Below are 21,859 nucleotides of genomic sequence, written 5' to 3'. Positions count from 1 at the left end.
TTTACAGTTTTGTAAGTTTTGAAACTTATTAACTTTGATGAATATCTTTGAAATCATGCTGTCTAGACTGGAGTTTTACCTGACAATTAAACAGAATTGAAACAATATCAGTTGTAACCATGGTAACTGTTAGTGACCGTTTATGACAATATTTGATGAGTAAGAAATTTCTTGAAACTTAGAAACAATATGAGTATGATTGATAGAGGGAGTAACCATCACCCATCACAACTTATTACATTTGTAATGATTATTCCCTTTGAAGTACCACACCTCAAATTAAAGGCATCATTTTCCTGCAATTTGTTTGGCTACTTGAAATTGCATTGTTAATTTTCCTGTTTAGGCGGGGTCCCATCTAGCCTGTTCAAACCTCAAGCCAGTAATGGATACGTCGATGTGGGGCTATATGATTTAATTAACTGAGAAATAATTGCCGAGCTAATGACACTCATATAAACATGTTGCCATTAATTCTGGTCCTAACTACCTAATATAAGTTGTTGGGGGTTCAAAAGAAATCACACATTTATGTTAACTGTCTGAGATAAAATAACTATTTTCTACCATTTACTTATATTCTGTGGCAGTGTGATATACGAGCCTGATTTAAGAATTGGTGATAAAACATGGGGTTAAGTAGTTAGCCACACAAGTGTTCGTCTCGAGTTCAAAGGGAAGGTTTGAGTTGGGGGGAGGCTGGGTTTCACTAGTGAAAGAAGAGGACCCTTTCAACATGTCCACACACACTAGGTGTGGAGTGCGGTTGGCTTGTCTGTGCAGAGTACAGAGTACTAAACATCTAGGTCAGCTGTTATGATAGGTTTTTGTTCTTAAAAGTATCTACCTAGAACTGTCATGTTCATATGTCTTGTATGTGACTCTTTGTGAGGTTGGAGGTTTACTATTTATGCTACTTTCAGCAATGTATCGACAATATTTCAGCAATCTTTTAGCACTTTTTCAGCAATGTTTCAGCAATATTTCAACAATGTTTCAGGGATATATCAGCAGTGTTTCAGCAATAAGTCAGCAGTGTTTCAGCAATATTTTAGCAATATTTTAGCAATATTTCAGCAATGTTTCAGCAATATTGCAGCAACATATATCAGCAACTTTTTAGCAATATTTCTGCAATATATCAGCAATTTTTTAGCAATATTTCTGCGTTATATCAGCACTGTTTCAGTAATTTTTTTAGCAAAATTTCTGCAATAAATATGAGCAGCGTTTAAGCCATTTTTTGTGCAATATTTCAGCAATTTATGAGTAATGTATCAGCAATGTATCAGAAATATTTCTGCAATGTTTCATGGAGCGGGATGCCAAGAATGGGCTTCACACATCGTATCCTTGTGGAGACTGGAACCCAGACTTTTTGTGGTGACAAGCTAAAGCTTTATCCACTAACCTACCCCTCTTTCCAATCTTTAACAGGAACAGTGCAGAACGAGGCTGTAGAACTTAAATATGAAAGCTACTATGAAACCACAGTCAAACACCTTCTAGAGACATAGCGTGATACGGAGCAATGTCAAATCCAGCCCACTGACTCGTTTGTTAAAAAATGGAGTGAAATATTTGTCTTGGGAATAACTGCTCGAAGGCTTCACAGAAAGAACAACCCATGTCTCCGCTGGTGTTGTATCTTGGCTATGCTGTGCCCCACGTTGGCGTTACCTCACTATTCATAAACATGGTAAAAACCCACTCACTACCTCAACCTTGGAAATAAACCTAAAAATCAATTATCGGTCACTTTCACATTTTGTGGAATATTTGTTGCTTGACTCACACTGACTCACTCTGACCGACTTCAGCTGACCAATATGTTTGACCACATCTGAGTGTGTATTGACCAGCATGACCATCACATACGGTCAACATTAGGAACCACCGTCCCCAGCCCCTCCACCTGTTTGCAGACCTCGACATTGTACTGCCATTACGTATTATGACCACACAGACTGGTCCAAGGGACGTCGACATCATGCAGCCATTACGTATACCACACAGACTTGTCCCCGAGTCCTAAGAACTATTGTGACCATCTCACACTTTATCTCAGGACACTGAAGCTCTCTCAAGTAAACTTAACTATTGTCATAAGGCCAAACAAAAAAATACTGCTATGGTTACATGCTCAACCAAAATCGTGTAATATGGCTGGAATATTGCTAAAAGCAGCATTTACTGTTTTCACTCACTCACTCACTAATATCTTTTTGAGTGCTCTCATAACAAAGGCATGCTTTCCTGTAAGATGATTTTACTTTCAACGCTACATGAGGGAAAAGTGGTTCACTTTGACCATCCTCTTTTAGCAGGGAATATTTGATGTGGAGTTTTACAGTACTTTCCTTCATTTCCTGACCCAGCCCTTTCAAGGGTGGCGACACTTAACACATTGTAGGAAATAGGGTGTATTCGCACAGCATCACATGCTTACACAATAGTAGGAATGTCAAGCCCTCTCTTCACAAGTTGGGCTGACCTCGAGGGGGACCTAATGATGAACGTTTAGTCAGACCTTTCTGGTTAGCAATGTACACGTTAAAAAGTCTTTCACAATAAAGTTTCCCGTTTTCAAATACTAAGAGTCAATTATCTGTTTTTCACGCTGATCTTGTTATTGACATTTTCTCTATAACAAGGTTGTCAGGATCGTATAAACTAGCGAGATGTTGGAATTAATGTGCCATTTCGGGTCGTAATGAACCCGATTGATTTTTGTCGTGTTCACTTCAGGCGAAGAATGTTTTCTTGTGGGTGCAAACTTGTTATCATGTGGGCATCAGGTCCATGGTATTCCTGCTGCACAAGACCTGTCTTGCCCAAAGTCCCCATCTATTGGTTGGTCTTGTCAGCTTACTGTGGGTCGTAATTTTACATGTCAGTGAGTCAAATCTGTTCAAAATGGCCACGGTTTCATTCAGGCAGCCTGAAACCTGTACTCGGTGAACTGTTGTGTTTTTATGACTTGCATTAATTATAAGGTTATCTTTTGTTCTTAGACTGTCAGGAGAATTTATTTTTATATTGACATGGTTTTTCAAGATGAGGATGACTGAATTACTGTGGCATAACCAAACGACAAATAAATAAACTTTGAGATGTTGTAGTATCAGTGGGAACAGTTTGGACTGACTTATGGACTTGAAAGAATAGGTTTTTAAGGAAGGAAACAGTGATTATGTATTCTCAAATTATTCATTAATAATGCTCATAAGTGTTACATTACTATCAGACTCGTGAAGATCCAGGTTAGAATAGGTCTTCAGCAGCCCATGCTAGCTGTAAAAGGCGACTGTGCTTGTCTTCTGAGGCGACCAAAGGGGTGGATCAGGTGGTCAGGCTTGCTGACTTGGTTGATGCATGTTATCGTATACCAATCGATGCTCATGATATCCATTACTGGTTTGTCTGGTCCAGACTTGATTATTTACAGATCCCCGTCATGTAGCTGGAATATTGCTTAGCGCAGATTAAACCACGAACATTACTTCCCCAGTCAATGGATCAGAGTGCTCTCCATTTTCATTCTCAGCTCTCTGGGGAGTATACAACCCAAGAAGCCTTTGAGGTATCCATTCACTGCTGGGTGAAAAGAGGCATGTTTCGAACAAAGTCACTTGCCTAAGGAGACACTATATGTAACAGTGCGGGGCAGGACGGAAGCTTGAGAAGCTCTTAGGGTAGACCGTGGTAGACAGGGCAGATATTGCTGTGTGTCGATAGGGGTCATGTAGATATGCCCTCTCCTATGTTCAGTTGTCTGTCAGATGGCATATTGCATGCCATTGTCACTTGGGGATAATCCCATACATTGTGCAAGACTACTTATGTATTGACACTCATGTTCCTGGTAAGGGACAGACTGTTTGATCATATTTTGAGGGGTTGGATATTTTAAAAAAAAGAAGAAATCCAGAACAAAGAGCAAAATATACTAATAAAAAGAAGTTAACACGCTTTGGACAATCTGATTAACGGTAGTATGAAAGAATCGGTGGTCCTTATCTTCTTTTGAGTAGTATGTATGTCTGAAAAAAAATTGATAGGCTCTTCCTATCACAGACCATTCGTCTGGAGACTAAAAAAGTAGAATTTGTGGAAATGCGGAAAAGGAATGTTTTAGGCTTGTGGTTAGATAAGTGATGGATAAGAAACACAATAGTGGAAGATCTTTTGTAGTGGAGGTAAAAAGAGACGAGGTTGACTTAACAGCAATAATACATTTCTGAGCATGTAGCAATGCGTTCTATGTTATTGCCACTGCGCTTTGGTGTCCTTGCAGTGATGAACACGGCATAAAAACAGATCACGCACACAGGTAAAAAAGTGATTATTTGTGAATTGTGCGCTCGGAATCCAGGTTGTGGCCGCAGGAGCACGGATCAATTGTAGGAGTCAGAAGGCTGCCTTGCCCGATGATTTCATTTGATTTGACTCACGATTGCAGAGCACAAATGACGATATCGCGATTGCACAAAACACTGATCACATTGCCTGGTTGTGCAGGGACTAACAGCAAACATGGCAGCAGGACAAAATAAGACTTGTAATGATATCTGATACGTTTGAAGGTTGAGCTTCCTATTTAGCTTGGAATGATAGCACGGTATGGCTAGTTTAATGTTGTATTTAGAGTGCAATTTGTGTTAAAAGTTTGTCTACAGCATGAATTCAAAGCGAGGGGATTATGTAATTAGGAGTTCATTTATTCCGTTTCTCAATGGAACATTACTTGTGGACCAATTTCAAATTAACCCATCTTTTCATGTTTTAATTCCAAAACTGCCCAATAAATTGAACTCAAGTGCTTAAAGTATCCAGATAGTTTTTGATCAAGCTTATTTTCTTTTCATGTCTTTTATCCCTCCCTCTTTTGCATACTCCCCTAACCATGATAACCTTTCATAGTCTTGATTGTCAATCAGAATCGAATCCAAACTTGTGTCTTTAAGAAGTTAGTGTTTCAGATTTCTTTGAAATAATCCTTAATATTTGATAGCTTTTGCTATGATGGACTTTCTTTCAAATATTTCCTTTGAAATATCAAATTAATACAAATACAAAGCAATTGTTTATTTTGTAATCTTTGTAAAATCAATTGGTTTTTGATACATTAGGTTTGTTCAATGAGAGTTTATCAAGAAGCAAATGAATGTTTACTTTGTATTGTTCTTTGTTCCACTCGATCTGTCTCGTGATGGCTTTTTAATCATTGTGACGGCTTTCTTTAGAAAGATATTCCATGATTAGCTCAAGGATTAAACCTTTATGTTTCTTTGTGACAAGAATCTAATATATGATATTGGTATACATCTTAGGGTTTCTTCCACAAGCTATCTGACCAAAATAAACGAAGTACCGGTGATATAAATAACAAAAATAAAGACTTATACATGTTCCACCTACACGTGTTACTCAAATAATCTTATGATTCTATTCATGACTCATGTTCTTTTGCAACTTATAGGATTAATGCGTTTGACAACTCAGAAATGAAAATATTCCATAAAAGTGTGAAACTGATTTCTTCCTTTATTAATTTAACATTGATGAGGGATAAGATTGTCATTTTGTTTATACGGGTTTATTATAAAAAAATATAAATTACCAAAAGAATTATTATTCCCAATCATTAGAATTCTAGGTAGGTATGTAGGTCCCCAGCAATGTATGCTTGTCGCAAGAGACGACTAAATGGATTGGGTGGTTAGATTCGGTGACTTGGTTGATTGCATGCAATCGTATCCTTGAGTGGATTGATGCTGAAGATGTTAATCACTGGATTGCCTGGTCCAGATTCGATTATTTACAGGCATCGTCATTTGGTATGACTATTGCTGAGTGTGGCGTTTAACAACAGACAACAATCCTACTAGGGTACGGGCAAGCTGCTCTATGTTAAAGGATGTCTCACCATCATGTGCCTCACCTTACAGTCTTGTTTAATATTGGTTGTGGAGTTTTCAAATTAAACTAAATGATTAATATGTTGTTAATCATGTTAGATCTTTTAAATCTTTTCTTGTTAAGACCCTTATTGAGAGACCTTGAAATAACTGTAACAGTGCTTAGTCCCCTTTCTTTCAAACAAACTGATATTACGGGTTGTAGCAATTGTAGCGCTAAGGTGATCGTAACTCCATACTTTAACATAGACTTACGACTGTCTTAGTGCTACAATTGGTTTGTGGAAGGGGGCCCTCTGTGGGTCAGTTCAGTGTTGTTGGTCAACCAAGCCAAGTGACAAAAAGTTGTTTGGACAGAAATGTGATAGATTGTTTGAACACTATGTATTTCATCGTCAGTCTAAGTGCTTTCTTTCCACTGGCATTGAAAACTGTAGGATGGGCTGGTGAGAGGATATGCCGGTTTGTATCATGCAACACATGTGATAGACTAAATGTGATGTACTTGTTTACACCATGCTTTCAAGCTGAATGAAAGGAAAAAAATAATTCAAGTTTCAAATGCCTTTCCTTTCTTGAGAAGTTTGATTGTTACTTGAAAACTTGAAAAAGAAATGTTCTTTTCTTTCAAAACGGAACTAATGACTTTTGCCAAACAGTCTATTTTCCAATTTGTAAAATTTAATTATCAGTAAAAGCCTGGTGCCTTCTGGTGATTGTTACAGGAATGTAATTAGTTACAACATTGTCAAGAAGGTTGAGGAAACATTTACAAACTTTCAGACAAGTAGAGATGATTTGTCATGGTTTCTGACAATCACTAAAGTTCCTGAAACTTGGAACAAATCAAATAATTTTTGTCTGATCGACCAGGGAGAAGAGACTTATGCAATTTGTGTTAGTAATCATTTCAGGATCAAAGAAACAATTCTTGTGTTTTATGTGGAAGTCCGCTGAGACCCTTGTCTCTGAGAAGAAGTCATGTAGTGTATGAAGTGCTGGGATAGGACAGTTGGGACGTTTTGTTCGAAACTCATCACGGTTCATACAATATTCATTCTTCATCACTAACGTTGTGTACAGCCCTTTATGTTATGATGGCATGTTAAAACTGCCTAGGAATTACATCTTGCGGCACATCTTCGAATGAAATGTACCTAACCCTACAAGCAATTTTTCATGAGTCTGATCAACTGTAGGATTAGAGGGGCACCTGTTGTAGTGTACTGTACAGGATTAGGTGTAGTAGTTGTAGTGTAGTGTTCTGTACAGGATTAGAGGGGCACCTGTTGTAGTGTTATGTACAGGATTAGAGGGGCACCTGTTGTAGTGTACTGTACAGGATTAGGTGTAGTAGTTGTAGTGTTCTGAACAGGATTAGAGGGGCACCTGTTGTAGTGTTATGTACAGGATTAGAGGGGCACCTGTTGTAGTGTACTGTACAGGATTAGAGGGGCACCTGTTGTAGTGTTATGTACAGGATTAGAATGGTACTTGTAGTGTTATGTACAGGATTAGAATGGTACTTGTAGTGTACTGTACAGGATTAGAGGGGCACCTGTTGTAGTGTACTGTACAGGATTAGAGGGGCGCCTGTTGTAGTGTTATGTAAAGGATTAGAATGGTACTTGTAGTGTTATGTACAGGATTAGAATGGTACTTGTAGTGTACTGTACAGGATTAGAGGGGTACCTGTTGTAGTGTACTGTACAGGATTAGAATGGTACTTGTAGTGTTATGTACAGGATTAGAGGGGCACCTGTTGTGTCCAAGTTGGAAGGTCTAAAGGGGCACCTTCTGAGGTGTTCTGTACAGGGTACTAGAGGGGCAACCTACCGCAGTGGTTTGTGGGATTAAAGTTCACCTGTTTAAGTTGTAAATGTCTAAACAGGGGTGTAAGGGCACCTGTTGCTCGCATTGCATTATGTTGTAGAGGGTCACCTAGATCTTGCAGTGCAGTACATATATATTACTGAACGTGTGGGGCTATAAGCTGCAAGGAGACATTACTTTCAAAGAAGAAGATTTAATGGTTTCGGTCGAAGGCTGGGTATCGGGACGCACACCTCTGGTCTAAGCTTGGAGGTCTTGGTGTGATAGAAAATAAACTGTTGTTTGCCACAGAGAGAAGCTGAGATGTGGGGTAGAGTTGCCGCAGTGATCACAGCCCTTTCATCATGAGGGTGTGTTACCTAGATAGGATCACCTTTCCCAGATTATCAGGTAGTTTGCATACCCTGGGTTATCACAGTAGGATAGGGTTACTCCAGTGAGGGATTAGTTGTTTGTAGCTGTTGTAATGTGTTACTGTGCATTCAGTGTTGGTGGATTTGGGGAACCCATTCATTCAGTGAAGTAGGGTAGTGTTTAACTAATACCTTTACAGATAATGGGTAGTGTTTAGTAGTTCAGAGTGGTAGTGTCTCGTTCAGTGGTAGTGTCTCGTTCAGTGGTAGAGTTTAGTTCAGTGGTAGGGTAGTGTTTAACTAATACCTTTATAGATAATGGGTAGTGTTTAGTTCAGAGAGATAGTGTTTAGTTCAGAGTGATAGTGTTTAGTTCAGAGTGGTAGTGTTTACTTCAGAGTGGTAGTGTTAACTTCAGAGTAGTAGGGTAGTGTTTAACTAATACCTTTACAGATAATGAGTAGTGTTTAGTTCAGAGTGGTAGTGTTAAGTTCAGTGGTAGGGTAGTGTTTAACTAATACCTTTTCAGATAATGGGTAGTGCTTAATTCAGATTGGTAGTGTTTAGTTCAGTGGTAGGGTAGTGTTTAACTAATACCTTTTCAGATAATGGGTAGTGCTTAATTCAGAATGGTAGTGTTTAGTTCAGTGGTAGGGTGGTGTTTAACTAATACCTTTTCGGATAATGGGTAGTGTTTAGTTCGGAGTGGTAGTGTTTAGTTCGGAGTGGTAGTGTTTAGTTTGAAGTGTCAGTGTTTAGTTCAGTGGTAGGGTAGTGTTGAACTAATACCTTTTCAGATAATGGGTAGTGTTTAGTTCAGAGTGGTAGTGTTTAGTTCAGAGTGGTAGTGTTAAGTTCAGTGGTAGGGTAGTGTTTAACTAATACCTTTTCAGATAATGGGTAGTGTTTAGTTCGGAGTGGTAGTGTTTAGTTCAGTGGTAGGGTAGTGTTTAACTAATACCTTTACAGATAATGGGTAGTGTTTAGTTCAGAGTGGTAATGTTTAGTTCGTAGTGGTAGTGTTTAGTTCGGAGTGGTAGTGTTTAGTTCAGAGTTGTAGCATTTAGTTCGGAGTGGTAGTGTTTAGTTCAGAGTGGTAGTGTTAAGTTCAGATTTGTAGGGTAGTGTTAAACCAGTATTCAGAGAGGTAGGATAGTGTTAACTGTAGGATCAGTGTAGCATCAGTCCTTTCAGGGAAGACTCAGGTTTTAAATATTATTATCCATCCACTTAAAAATGGTACAACTGTATGACATGTGTGATGATGTGTGTTCGGTACCGATAAACTTGATTATTTCTGATCGACATGTTGTCATCTAGCAGCAAGAGAATAGTTGGTCCCATAGGGTTTTCTTACTGCATATTTTACCATAAAGCACTGTAATTGATGTGTTGAAATGCTCGTTATATAATAGAATATTTTTTTCAGGTTTTGAGTTCCACATTAATCAAAAACCTTTCATCTTGTGTCAGTAGTTTAGCATTCAGAGTGTGGATAGAGACGTACTTGTGGTTTATACAAAATACTTAAGCCTTTGAAGTTTATCAGCGTTAAATCAACGTGTGAACTTGGTGCATTGAAGCTCTTGTTAAAAGAGGCAAGAAACCACATACAGACCTCAGCTTGCGGTAGTCTAAATGCCAAATTAATTACCTTAACACCTGTAATATTTCACCAATTTGAGAAACTCTATCCAAATTCGCCATGCTCGCGTAGCAAATAATTATAATGAGACGACTTGAATGACATACTTGGGTAATATTATCTTTGTCTAATGGGTGATGGATTAGTGTAACACATGGCTGCATTACCTCCCCTTGTTTGTGCTGCTTTCTACATGACTGATTATAACACTGACTGAACACAAAGATAGCAGACTGAAGTGAAGGCGTATAGAGACCTGGGTGATTTATTGTCAGTCTTCAGGATAATATTACTTTATTTCAACACAATTGATTTTGCCCGGACAATGGAAGTTAACAAGGATATATTTACAAAGCCGGTGGCTGGATAATCTTCGCAGGAAGAAATGTGATCAAACACTAAATCATCAGGTATTAGAACGCCCAATAAATACTTATGATGATTTCAGTTTTTCTATCAAAGTCAAGTCAGTCCATTATTAAATATATATAGTGTATACTTGCAGAGTATACTAGATACTAGGTTCAGTTTCGACATTTTGAGAGAAATGGGTATGGAAATTGACTGTATGAGAGAAATGGACATTCCATGAACAAATGTTTTGTTGGTTGTTTAATGGTGCACTCGGCAATATTCCAGCTATATGGTGGTGGTCGGTAAATAATCGAGTCTCGACCAGACAATCCACTGATTGACATCATGAGCATCGATCCACGCCATTGGGATACGATGACATATACCAAGTCAGCAGGATCCCGTTAGTCACCCCTTATGACAAGAAAAGTCGCCTTTTACAGCAAACATGAGTTGCTGATGGCCTATTCTACCCCGGATTGATCATATGTGATTTGTTTGTTTCTAGTATTCAGGTTTCTGTGACTGCAAGAAGTAATACAATAATCATTTTGTAGTCTTCAAAACAAAATTTAATTTAAAATGAATGTTGCATTATCACCCCCACTTAGACCCCATATGACCTTTTGTCACTATTTGATTAAAACTATAAAAAATCATTAATGACATAAACAATTCATATTTCATTAATCTTCAAGACAATAGGAGGAGGATTCAGTACGTCAGCTATTGTAGTTTTATCTTACAAGTCAATGTATTTACTGGTGATTGATATATACAGCTCAATGGATAATTTCTTTTTTGTCCCCCGCCGCGCGAAAGCGCGAAGCAGGGGATATAGTATTCACGACCGTCCGTACGTACGTCCATACGTCCCACCTGTTTGTTGCCGCAATATCTCAAGAACTAAACACTGGATTGTCATATTTGGAACTATGGTGTATATACAAATTCCGCAGACACCAGTCGGTTTTGGTGACCTTGACCCCATTTTTTTCTAAGAAAGTTCAACTTTGAAAAGTACTGTACCCTCATCAAAACTGTCAAGCTTCTGCTAATAACTTTGCATATAGCTAGCTGTTCCCACAGCTTTAATATGGAATGAACATGGCCTATAGCTAATTTATCACTTGTCAACTGTTGTGGACGCATTGTTTGAAGTGTGAAATATTTCTCACTTTCTTTGGTGTACATGAGTGAGAACAACCCAATCCTTTGTTCCTAGCTGTTAATTGCTGATGAATAAGTAAGTACCCAGGTGCTTGTAAAGAACCAGTAGGACATGTTTGCATGAGGCCTTCAGGGATTTCTGTAGACCTGCTCAGAGGCCGATATTCGGCCCCAATGTCCATAAAAAATCTCAAAACTTGGAATTAAGATTTTCATGTTAATCATGTTAATTTAGCTTAGATAACAGACCAATAAAAGGGAAGGAGTGTTATTGCATTGGATGCAATTTTGTTATACCTCTGAATTAATTAAATAAGGACTTTAAGAAATTCTGAAGTTTGTGCAAATTAATTATTTTTTTCCAAATTTGCTGCCAAGGGCATTTAGTTTGGAATCCTAGATAAGTCCCTTCCCTGATACAAATGGGTTGACATTGGGAGTCATTTACAGAACAGATTGTGTCAAACAAGGGATTTCTGTATGGTAGAACGCCCGGCGTATATACAGTCATAACATCCAATGAAGGGGTTACTGTGGTGTTGTTCTGGCTGGGGTTACTCCGTCTACCCACGTTATTAGGAGAGCTTACTATACACTTCCCAGCTAGGCAGATTCATCATATATACTACCAACAATGTAGATATCATGAATAACTTTGACCTTTGAACCATTGTGAGAATAAATTTGAGAATTTGGAGATGTCACGTCAGAAGGTGGGTCAGATACATGCTATGAATACGGTTGACTTGTTTCACCATCACGATAAGAGGATTTCAATATGTCGTAAAAACAAGCCCCCTATCGATCCACATGTCCCAAACATGGCCCTCAGCTTTGATGTATTTTATTGACCTGATATTAAAGTTGGCAGGTGACAAGTACCGTTATATGGGAGAAGGAGGTGGATCTGTGTCCGTATGCTCAGTGATCCCTGGATATTATTTACAGTAATTTGTAAAGATTTGTGTTAATTATTCTGTCAGTGACAAATGCAGGTGAAGCTTATGTTCTTCAGGTGTATGATTGATTGACCCCTCTGTCTGTCTGTGTGTGTGTTTGTTGTTTAACGCCACAGCAATATTCCAGCAGTATTCCGGCTTTGTTATGATATTTGAGTCTGGAACAGACAATCCAGTGATTGATATTGTGAGCAACATTCCATGATGTTAGAGTATGATGAGAGGCAAATGACCTGTTCAATGAGCCTGACCACCCAATCCCGATCCCCTTACGACCAGGGGGCACGGATGGCCCAGTCGTCTATGGCGCCGCGATTCACTGTGCAGAGTTGCTTCCCTTGGGCACACCAGAAACCTATGATTGTGGGTTCGAATCCCGGTTCACCCTGATTATGTTTCTAGGTTTGTCAGCACCATACCCATGCTCATGGGTTTCACCAAAGTGGTAAACGTCTGAGACCTGCATCACTTCTGGCTTTCCTCCCACATTAAGCTGACAGGCTGTGATATAACTGGAATATTGTTAAAAGCAGCGTTAAACCCAACTCACTCACTCACCTTACGACCAGCATAGTTTGGTGGGGACCTATTCTAATCCAGAATCTCCATGGGGGGACCAGCTTAGGCTGCTTGGGACCTTTTCTACTTCAGAATCACCATGGGATTCTTGTCTTCTGACTACATCAGTGTGGAATAAGATCGTCCACCTGTTGAATACCGAGTGGTATCTCAGAATACAAGTCATATATATAAGGTCGTTATCTATAGTGGAGGATACAGTGGTGCACTGTGGTGAACGAGCTATCTGGGAGGATGAATGGTACTGGTTGCACCTGTATTAAATAAATATTGATGGAATGAAAGATTGAGGTTCAAGTTAAATCTGTGTTCTGTAGAAATTTAAAAATGATTTCAAAACAAGATCAAATGATAGGTTATATTTCCATGAGCATTTAAAAATATTAAATATTTAATGTTAAATTTATTTAATTGTAAAGTTCATTATTTAATTAGTAGTTCAGTAAGTTTCAGAAATGGTTTTGTTATTGTTTTCTATACACGAATACGACATACAAGGCCCCAAAATCATGAATATGTAAGCTGGCTTGCAAATGTTTCTGTTTGCTTGAAGGCAAACAGGTTCCTAGCAATCTCTTCCTGCTCGGCCAGATTCCCATGCTGCTAACATTAATGTCTCGTGTGTTTGGTGCTGGCTGGGACTCTATCTGTCCATTGGAGACTGTGGATGGCTAGACAGGTGGAGCCCATCTGCACGATGAGCGGAGCTACCGGGGCTCTCCCTACCACAGCGACTGCAAAGAGGTGGCCACAACAATACCGCGCCACTTTGGTGGAAACGGTTTCAGTGTGGGGCTAATAGCCTTCAGACATCTTGCTTTGTTTCAAAGCATTGTGAGGAATCGTACGTGATTTTAACCATATACAGTAAACACCGAGATGTTCGAGGATTCAAGGGAGATAACTAGAAGCAGGGTATCATGGTTGGGAAAGACATTTGGCATATGTGTTGCATTATGGGGGATTATTTTTCATATAGGCATCAGCACATATCTTGGACTACAATTCATTGAGTACAGGTCAGTTTTTCCACTCACTCGAATAACAGCCGCGGTTTTCTTAAAAAGTGATCACAGAATTGTCATCCCATTTTAAATGTGGCAGCCATATTGAAATTGTCATTTTTCCTAATTACTCAGCCATTTGTGTTAGGTTTAAAGTCAGATGTTTGCAGTAGAGAAAAAACTGGCTTACAATGTCTTTGACAGTATTCAAGGGTTATTTAATAATAACTATTTCCTCTTAAAACTTCAGGAAATCGTTACTTATGTATATCCTGGTCAGTATACACAATACCTGTATTGTCTAGTGGGTGATACAAATATGTATAACCTAGCACCCTATACTAGGCAACTGAGGGTGCCTTTGTGGAAATGTCTTGTCTCACTGTGGGTGGAAAGCAGGTACAATGTCTAACCTTTACCGGCTAACATTTAGTGAGGTCGGAGGTCGGGTCGGAGGTTATCCTCCCCCATGGTTGCTCTTCTTTTGGACCCCATGCATATATAGTAAATTACCTCTGAGATGTTCCATTCATTGATAACAGGGGCACAGGAAAATAGCAATGAACTCGTATCAGTTTTCAGTTGGGTGGGTTCACGCCGATGTCACCCAGTAGGGGTTGTTCGCTGGCTTCTCTGTGACTGCCGGAGGGCACTGAAACAGGCTTGAAGGGGCTGGAACAGGGATGATGCTGAATTCATTCTGCTCTAGAACTCATCTTCATAAAGGTTCAATAGCTGAAAAAATAACCTTCATCAATATTTTTCGTTATAGTCTTCAGGGGAGGGTGGGGATTTTTGTTTTACCAAAAATAACCTGTTCCCAAAAGTACTTGAAATAAGTGTCCTCGAGTTTTTATAATAATATTTCATTCACAGGACTTGCTGGGTGTTCGTAAAAATTGTGTTTTTTTATTTAAACCTCCTTTCAGAAAAAAACAATTTAGGTGTTGACTGAAAAAATATTCTGTCTCTAACAAATATAACCCCCCCACACACACACAAGAACACAGAACATATTACATGGTTAAAACCTTATAATTTCATACTTTAAAGTTTACACTGTTTCTTTCATGCTGATTGGCAGAATGGGTAGTCACGTGATCTGATATTTGAGTTCACACACCTGTGAACGGACAGAAAAGTTTACACGATGTGAACAGTTATTTGTGAAATTGATTGTGTGAACTTTTGCCGGAACTGCTTTCCGGGACTTCCCTGAATTCTCCATCAGCGTTTACGATCAACTGAATTACAAACATAAAAAGTGTACATTTTATATGTAAGCATTTCTTTTTTTTATGAAGCATCACAATTATAAAACAGATGCGTGATTAAGGACCTGACCTTTTTTTCAAAGTAAATCACGATGTAGAAATTTGTCAAAGATATTGTAACTGATCTGGGAGGGTTTTGGATATATCTGCCGAGTGTGGCTCCGATCTGCTCCCTCGGGCTCCATCCCACTGCTTGGTTTGGTCTGATTATGAGTTCGGTGAGAGTATTTGGTTAGAGAATTACCAGGTAGTCAGGAACCGCCATGAAACCAGACCCATAATTCCTCTGTGAGTCTCTCACTAGCGTTCCATTGTGTACAGGAAGATAAACTTTACCCCATGCTTGAACCAGACAGAGCCTAGGAGGTTTAGACAAGCAAATACGAACTGAACTGGGCAAGGTCGACACGGAGAAATGACTAAAACAGCAGAGGATGCTTCGAAGCGAGGTTCACAGTAGGATTGTTGCGTCTTTCAACAGATTTCTATTTAAGACGGAACAATTGACAGAGATACCTGAAGAAATTAGAGCTTGTTTAATTGGATGGATTACGATCTACCTGCTTTTCTTACACCTGTTCTGCTGTGACACGAGCTTATCGAGCACCTTCTTCCTTCGCGTCTGAATAGCATGGATTATGCTCTCTTCAAATGATCATGCGTGATTCTGTGTTTGATGTCTGTTTCAAAGGAAATGGTCGACCAAATATACCTGTTGGAGATAGAGAGAATATTCTTGGCAGCAGTGTTGCTAGCTGCATGATAAGAACTGAACTTCAATGTCAACAGCTAAATCTAATTTCATTTGGATTAGTGTCTTGTAATTTACCGCCATCCAATAATGTATTTCACACATTCATGTGTTGCCAAGATACATTGCCAATGAGCTTGTACTTACACTGGACAGTTAAAGAAGTGCCTGACTGTGTGCAATTGGGAGTCTGAACAAGGTTAATTTGAGCATTTCAAACCCAGTATATTTGTCTGCTCTTGTCAAATTATATATCAAATTATACATCAAATTGAATATCAAATTAGCAGGCAATGAATAACCTCCAAACACAGAGACAATGTCTCAGTTTCGACACCAGGCACTTATTACAATATCTAGTCCAAGACTGCACATAGTAGGCACTGCAATACTTAAAGGGACAGTGCTTGCTTTATTTGTTTGTTGTTAACGCCGCACTCTGCAATATCCCAGCTATATGACGGTGGTCTGTAAATAATCGAGTCAGGACCAGACAACCCAGTGATTGACATCATGTGCATCGATCCAGGCAATTGGGATACAATGATGTGCATCAACCAAGTCAGCAAGCCTGACCACCCGATCCCATTAGTCGCCTCTTACGACAAGCATAGTAGCTTTTAACGGCAAGCATGGGTTGTAAGACCTATTCTACCCCCCCCCCGATCTTTATGGGTCAACACTGCTTGCAGAGCTGTACATTTAACAAGGTCATTGTAGAATATTATTTCAAAAGTCAGCTTGATCTTAAGAGCAAACAAAAAGTATTTTCCTCATTGTCATATGACTGATGCAAATGTACTTCCCCTGTTCCCATGCTTTTGACACTTTCAAACTTTTTGTCAACAACTGTCCATCATGGTATATCTGAACTTGACAAATTTGGGGCAGATATTTCCATAAGCGTCTCTTAAAACCATTCCATTGTATGTCTGTTGTCTAAATACCCAATGCATGAAAGAATGTTTTGATACTGTGATGAAATTGAGATAACAGCCCCCTTAACAAGTCAGGAGCATTCTAGTGTGAAATTTTATGACCAAGTTGTGCGGTCGTGCTTGGTTGACTACAAGCCATCAAAGACAGGTCTGGGATGGCTCCGCTGAGGTGTTCGTCACCGTGTCAAGAGGGTGAGACTAGCCCCAGCTCCGAAGCATCCATTTCCCGGCTTCCACAGGTTCCGAGTGTAGCTATGTCTGAATTGCTGTGGGCGAATAACAAATCATTTTACTGTCGGCCGCATACCCTAACCGTGTCCCCTGACCTCACGGACAGGTAAAACTCTTTGATCTTTCGCAGGTGAGACAACGAGTCCCAGGTGAAACTGGACCTTGAAACGTGAGACAGCTACCAGCACTAAAATATTACCTCTTTATAACAACAACACTTGCAAACATCAAAGGAAGCTCCTTAATAAGGCCAGTTTTGTAAATTTCAGAAATGTGATAAGCTCGTATGTACAGTGTTTTAAACACAATTTATCACACCATTTTGGAAACTTGCTCAATAATGAGGTGCTGAAACATTGTTTCCTTGCCATGTGGTGATGAGCCTTATCATGACTTTGAATGAGTTGTTTAATTTTATGCCAAATACTTTTAGATATATTTTTGTTGATTTTATTTATCACTTTGTATAATATATTTAAAGATTTGCTTAAAATAGTCTTTATTTTGCTCTTTGACATGTTCGATGCAGACCCGTTGTCGAAATGTGTGTCCAAGAATTTTATTTTCAATAACATCGCGGGAAATAGTGAATAATTTTTTAATTTATTGATAAAAAATGATAAATTAGAATGGAATACGTATTTCAGACATTGTGAAATATGACAGATTTAATAAATGAATGATATTACAGGTAGATCTAGGTCCATAAAAATATATACTATTTTGACGTGACGTGAGATAAACACATAGGCCTATTGATGATTTGAGATTTGCCGAGCGCGCTCCCCCACCTCGGCCTCGGTTAAACGGCTCATCGTCTATAACGCCCACCAATTATTTGGACCCCATTGGTAGCGCAATAGCGAGCGATCACTGTATACTACTCAAAAGTTAATCTGTCATGGCATGAAAGAATCGGGTGGTCCTGAAATCTTAACCAGGGTTTTAAGAGATGCACAAGTTTGTGTCCAGTATGCACAGATGTAGAGAATGGGCGCAGAAGAAGAATATGCTGAGTTCCGAAGGGCGCACAACAATATTCTTTGTACCTACAGCGCAGTTATCAGGAGCAGTTATGGGTGTCTGTTATTTCACCCATCAATAGTGATCATTGTCCACTTGATCATTGATTCATTATGGGCTTCAAAGTACTTATCAAAACCACTGGACCCCCACGTTTGTAAGTCGAGGAAAATCCAGATTAACTATGGTAATATGAGAGAATCGGGTTATCCTTAACTTCTTTTGCGTAGTATATTATCCCTTTATCATGTCCAGAGTAGTCACCCACCTCCTGGTTTCACACGGCGACCTTCACACCACTCCCACAATTCAACTTTTGACAGTCACAGCGGAAGATTTCTCTGTGGTCCGAGGTCCTAAGCTAGTTATTTTGGTCTAGTTACACTTGACTTCTTTGCTTTTTCATCATTATTTGATAAAATTTGCTTGATAACAGAATCCTTTTGATCATTGCCTCTTGGATATCATGAAACCAATTTGTTGATAACACAGCCCCCTTATGACAAATACTGTATCTTCTTTTAAAGATATTCTGCCCATGTGTTTATTTTAATATTTCTTAAAGATTCAAATGAACAAAGTGTGTAAGTTTAGTCACAAGGGTAGAGGTAGCACCAGGGCTTGTGTGTTTGCTTACTACATACAGGGTTTGGGTCTACATGAGTTTAGGCCGCGTCCGTGGTCTAGTGGTAGAGCGTCCGCCCGGAGAGCGGAAGGCCTGGGGTTCAATCCCCAGGTGCGTCATACCAAAAGACGTTTAAAGATGGTACTTGTTGTTACCCTGTCTGGCGCTCGGCATTAAGGGGCTAAAACAAGGACTGGTCGGCTCGGAGTCAGTATACTGTGTCTGAGTGGGGAATTCATGTTAAACTGCGGCATGGTATCTCAGTGTGCTAGCACTATATATCGGCATCAGTCCGGACTAGTACAAGTAGCCACACACACACACGTACATGCAGGTCGCTATATAAGTGCAATAATATTGGATGCGACGTTAAACCCCATTTCACCTCACATCACCTCACATCACCTACATGAGTTTATGCAAGATTCAGTGTTATTGCCCAAACATGTAGCAGCAAGACGTCCAGACATTTCTTACTGACTCTGTGAAAGCAGTTACCCCTAGTCACATAGTTATGAGTTATTGTGACCAAAAGAAATATTCATTTTTCATCAGTAGGCTACCAATGCCAACAACCACCTGGCTTTCACTTACGGTGTGTGTGTAATCAGAGTTGTGTCCCTTAGGTGCCAGGATCTGCTGATTTAACCTGATTATAAACCATGTTTGTAAGCTCCTTACCAATGGGCCTTCGACAGTGTTAATGCCAACAACCACCTGGCTTTCACTTCTGGTGTGTGTGTAATCAGAGTTGTGTCCCTTAGGTGCCAGGATCTGCTGATTCACCCTGATTATGATTCCCATGTGTTAATACCTACAACCTGCATCACTCCAGGCTTTCATCAAGCAGTAAGCTGACATTCTGTGATTCAGCTGAATACTGTTCAAAGCAGTGATAACCCCAAATTCACTCACTCACTCCTGGAGTGGAAGGCATGAAACTTATCAGTTGTATGTAACATGCTGGGGATTACAAGGCACTTGAGGTGGTTCTACTAAGCCTGCATAGCCACACGGCTACTACAGACAATCCCAAACTGTTTCGCCAGTGTCTATAACCTGCACACAAGCCACTCCGCTCTGCGCCATGCTTTGTAGGATAGCTTCAAAGGCTATCATGTGTTATGTTGATGAGGTGTTATGTTAATCAGAAAATGATCACCTGTCTCAACTTTGTCAGGTAAAAATTATTCACTCCGAACTACATTAACCCTTGCAAATGCATTGAAGGCGATTTGGACTTGTTCATGGGTAGCATATAGAATTAGACCCATTTTTGTTGAGGGATTATCTAGATTCATATCTTAGTAGTACCCATATCCAAAACATTACAAAAAATGTATCATTTTTTAGAAGCTATTTTTTGTAATATTTCTAGATACAGTATTTTAAAAAAAATATTGTCAAACTGTTATCATATAAGGTGTTAATATATAGCTGATACTATGAGGGAATTTAATATTTAAAATTCAAATTTCATTTGGTATTAGAGGACCGACCACCCAGAAGTTTGAAATCTGCAATTTTGTATCACGCGAAGAAATGACTTTGACACCAAGCAATAAATGCTATTCTGTGGCAATTTAATCAATCTTATAGAATAAGAAGTCCAACAGAAACTACATTGGGAAGGATGATTATTTCATGACCATTGCCTCGTGGGTGTCATGAAACCCCCTGTATAACAAATACTGTATCTTCTTTAAAGGATATGCTGCTCATGTTTTTGTTCTAATATTTCTAAAAGATTCAAATTAACAAAGTGTGTAGGTTCAGTCACAAGGGTATAGTTAACTTAAGTTTTATGAAAGAAACAATGGCTTGAGTGACCGGTCGTTTGACGTTCATTGGATGTAGTGATCAAGTGGACTTAATTTGATGAAAGATCAAAGCCTGGTAGTTCCTCCAGGGCATCAGGCTACCTTTGGTTGACATCAAAAGTTGGAAGAAAAAACCTGCGGACAGGGAACAAAACAATCAATTCTGTTGGCATGTTCGTTTCCCTGTGCCGGGCTATACAAGGCTGCTCTGGTGGGTCAGCAGGAAAATGGACACCGATTTGAGGGGAATATTTGATCTTTACCAAGCAGATGGAGAGACAATCGTTTTGATGACCTTGCAATTGCTTTGAAACCCTATCGGGCATGTGATCAGAGAAGAAGTTGACGGACGGCCTCCAGGGACGACACTATCAGGGGACAATTAACTCCCTTTTGTGAGAAACTCTTTTGTAAAGGAAATCCATTTGCATATTTGGAAGTTGTTTTTTTGTTGGCCTTGATTTCTTCTTTACTGTGGATTAATTATAACTTCCTGTTCGACAAGCTATCTCCGACAGGGCTGTTTTTAATGTCACCCCCAAATGAGCTCAGTTGATTAACAGAAATAATTTTCTTTTGACAAAAAATCACACATGCAAATGGACATATTGTTGTGAATTTGAAATAATTATTTTCTGAACTTCTCTGCAATTTAAATATTTAACTGAGAATTCTATTAAGATATTGCCTTTCAGCAATTAACCAATAAAAGAAACAATAATGTCAGATCCCTAATCAGTAGGATCAGTGTTATGAAGTTGCATTTGATGGGGTGGGGGAAAAAAGATATGAAAGCGGGGAGTATATTGGAAGTGGGAGGGGGGTGAAAGAAGGGACTGGGGGGTACTTAGGAAGGGGGATAAAGTAGACAAACCCCTCAGGGGTTCATGTTAGTTCTGCTTAACTGTTTGAAGCTGAAGGTTGGCTTGGAGACAAATCTTAATCACTCTTTGGCTAATGAATACCAAGCATCATCCCATATATCATAGATCAGCTTGAAATTTCAAAAGTCACAGAAATACCTCAAAGTAGGATTGACTTTTGATGTGCAGCTGATGGATTTGATGAATGTTTTGTTGTAGTCGCGAGTCCTGTTATTACAATCCTCACCTTTGAAGCTTCAGGTCGTGTGCTTCACAATAGTCAAGTGGAATCAAGCCCTTTTGGCGGAACTAGGAATGTTACGAAACAACTTTTCGTTTCAAAAATAAAAAGTTTTGTTTGGCTTATTTTTCTTATGTCACTGCATCTCATGTTGTACTTGTTGTTATTAAAGTGTGGAAAGAAAAGCGGTCTTATTTTAGCCCTCTACCCAACCTTGTGTGAAAGAAACTTTATCTATTATGAGCAGGTTGCCAGCTTTGAAACAGTTTTTAAGA

At 39.2% G+C, this 21,859-nt stretch overlaps 1 protein-coding gene across 3 annotated transcripts in view; it reads left to right on the top strand.

Moving 5' to 3' along the window:
* The window catches only part of LOC124133965 (protein naked cuticle homolog 2-like), a 116,820-nt gene that overhangs the window by 5,515 nt on the left and 89,446 nt on the right, over nt 1–21,859 (top strand). Inside the window, exon 1 of one of the 3 annotated variants that reach the window (XM_046498574.2) lies at nt 13,816–13,833. The exons of the other annotated variants lie outside the window; for them this stretch is intronic. The gene's annotated coding sequence lies outside the window, so the exon portion shown is untranslated. Of the gene's footprint in view, nt 1–13,815; nt 13,834–21,859 lie in introns of those variants that run through there. 3 annotated transcript variants of the gene reach the window in all.

This window comes from Haliotis rufescens, unplaced genomic scaffold, assembly GCF_023055435.1.
Source record: "Haliotis rufescens isolate VD_foot unplaced genomic scaffold, xgHalRufe1.0.p SCAF_17, whole genome shotgun sequence".
In the NCBI taxonomy this organism is placed as follows: Eukaryota; Metazoa; Mollusca; class Gastropoda; order Lepetellida; family Haliotidae; genus Haliotis; species Haliotis rufescens.
This window is presented reverse-complemented; position numbering and strand designations above follow the sequence as displayed.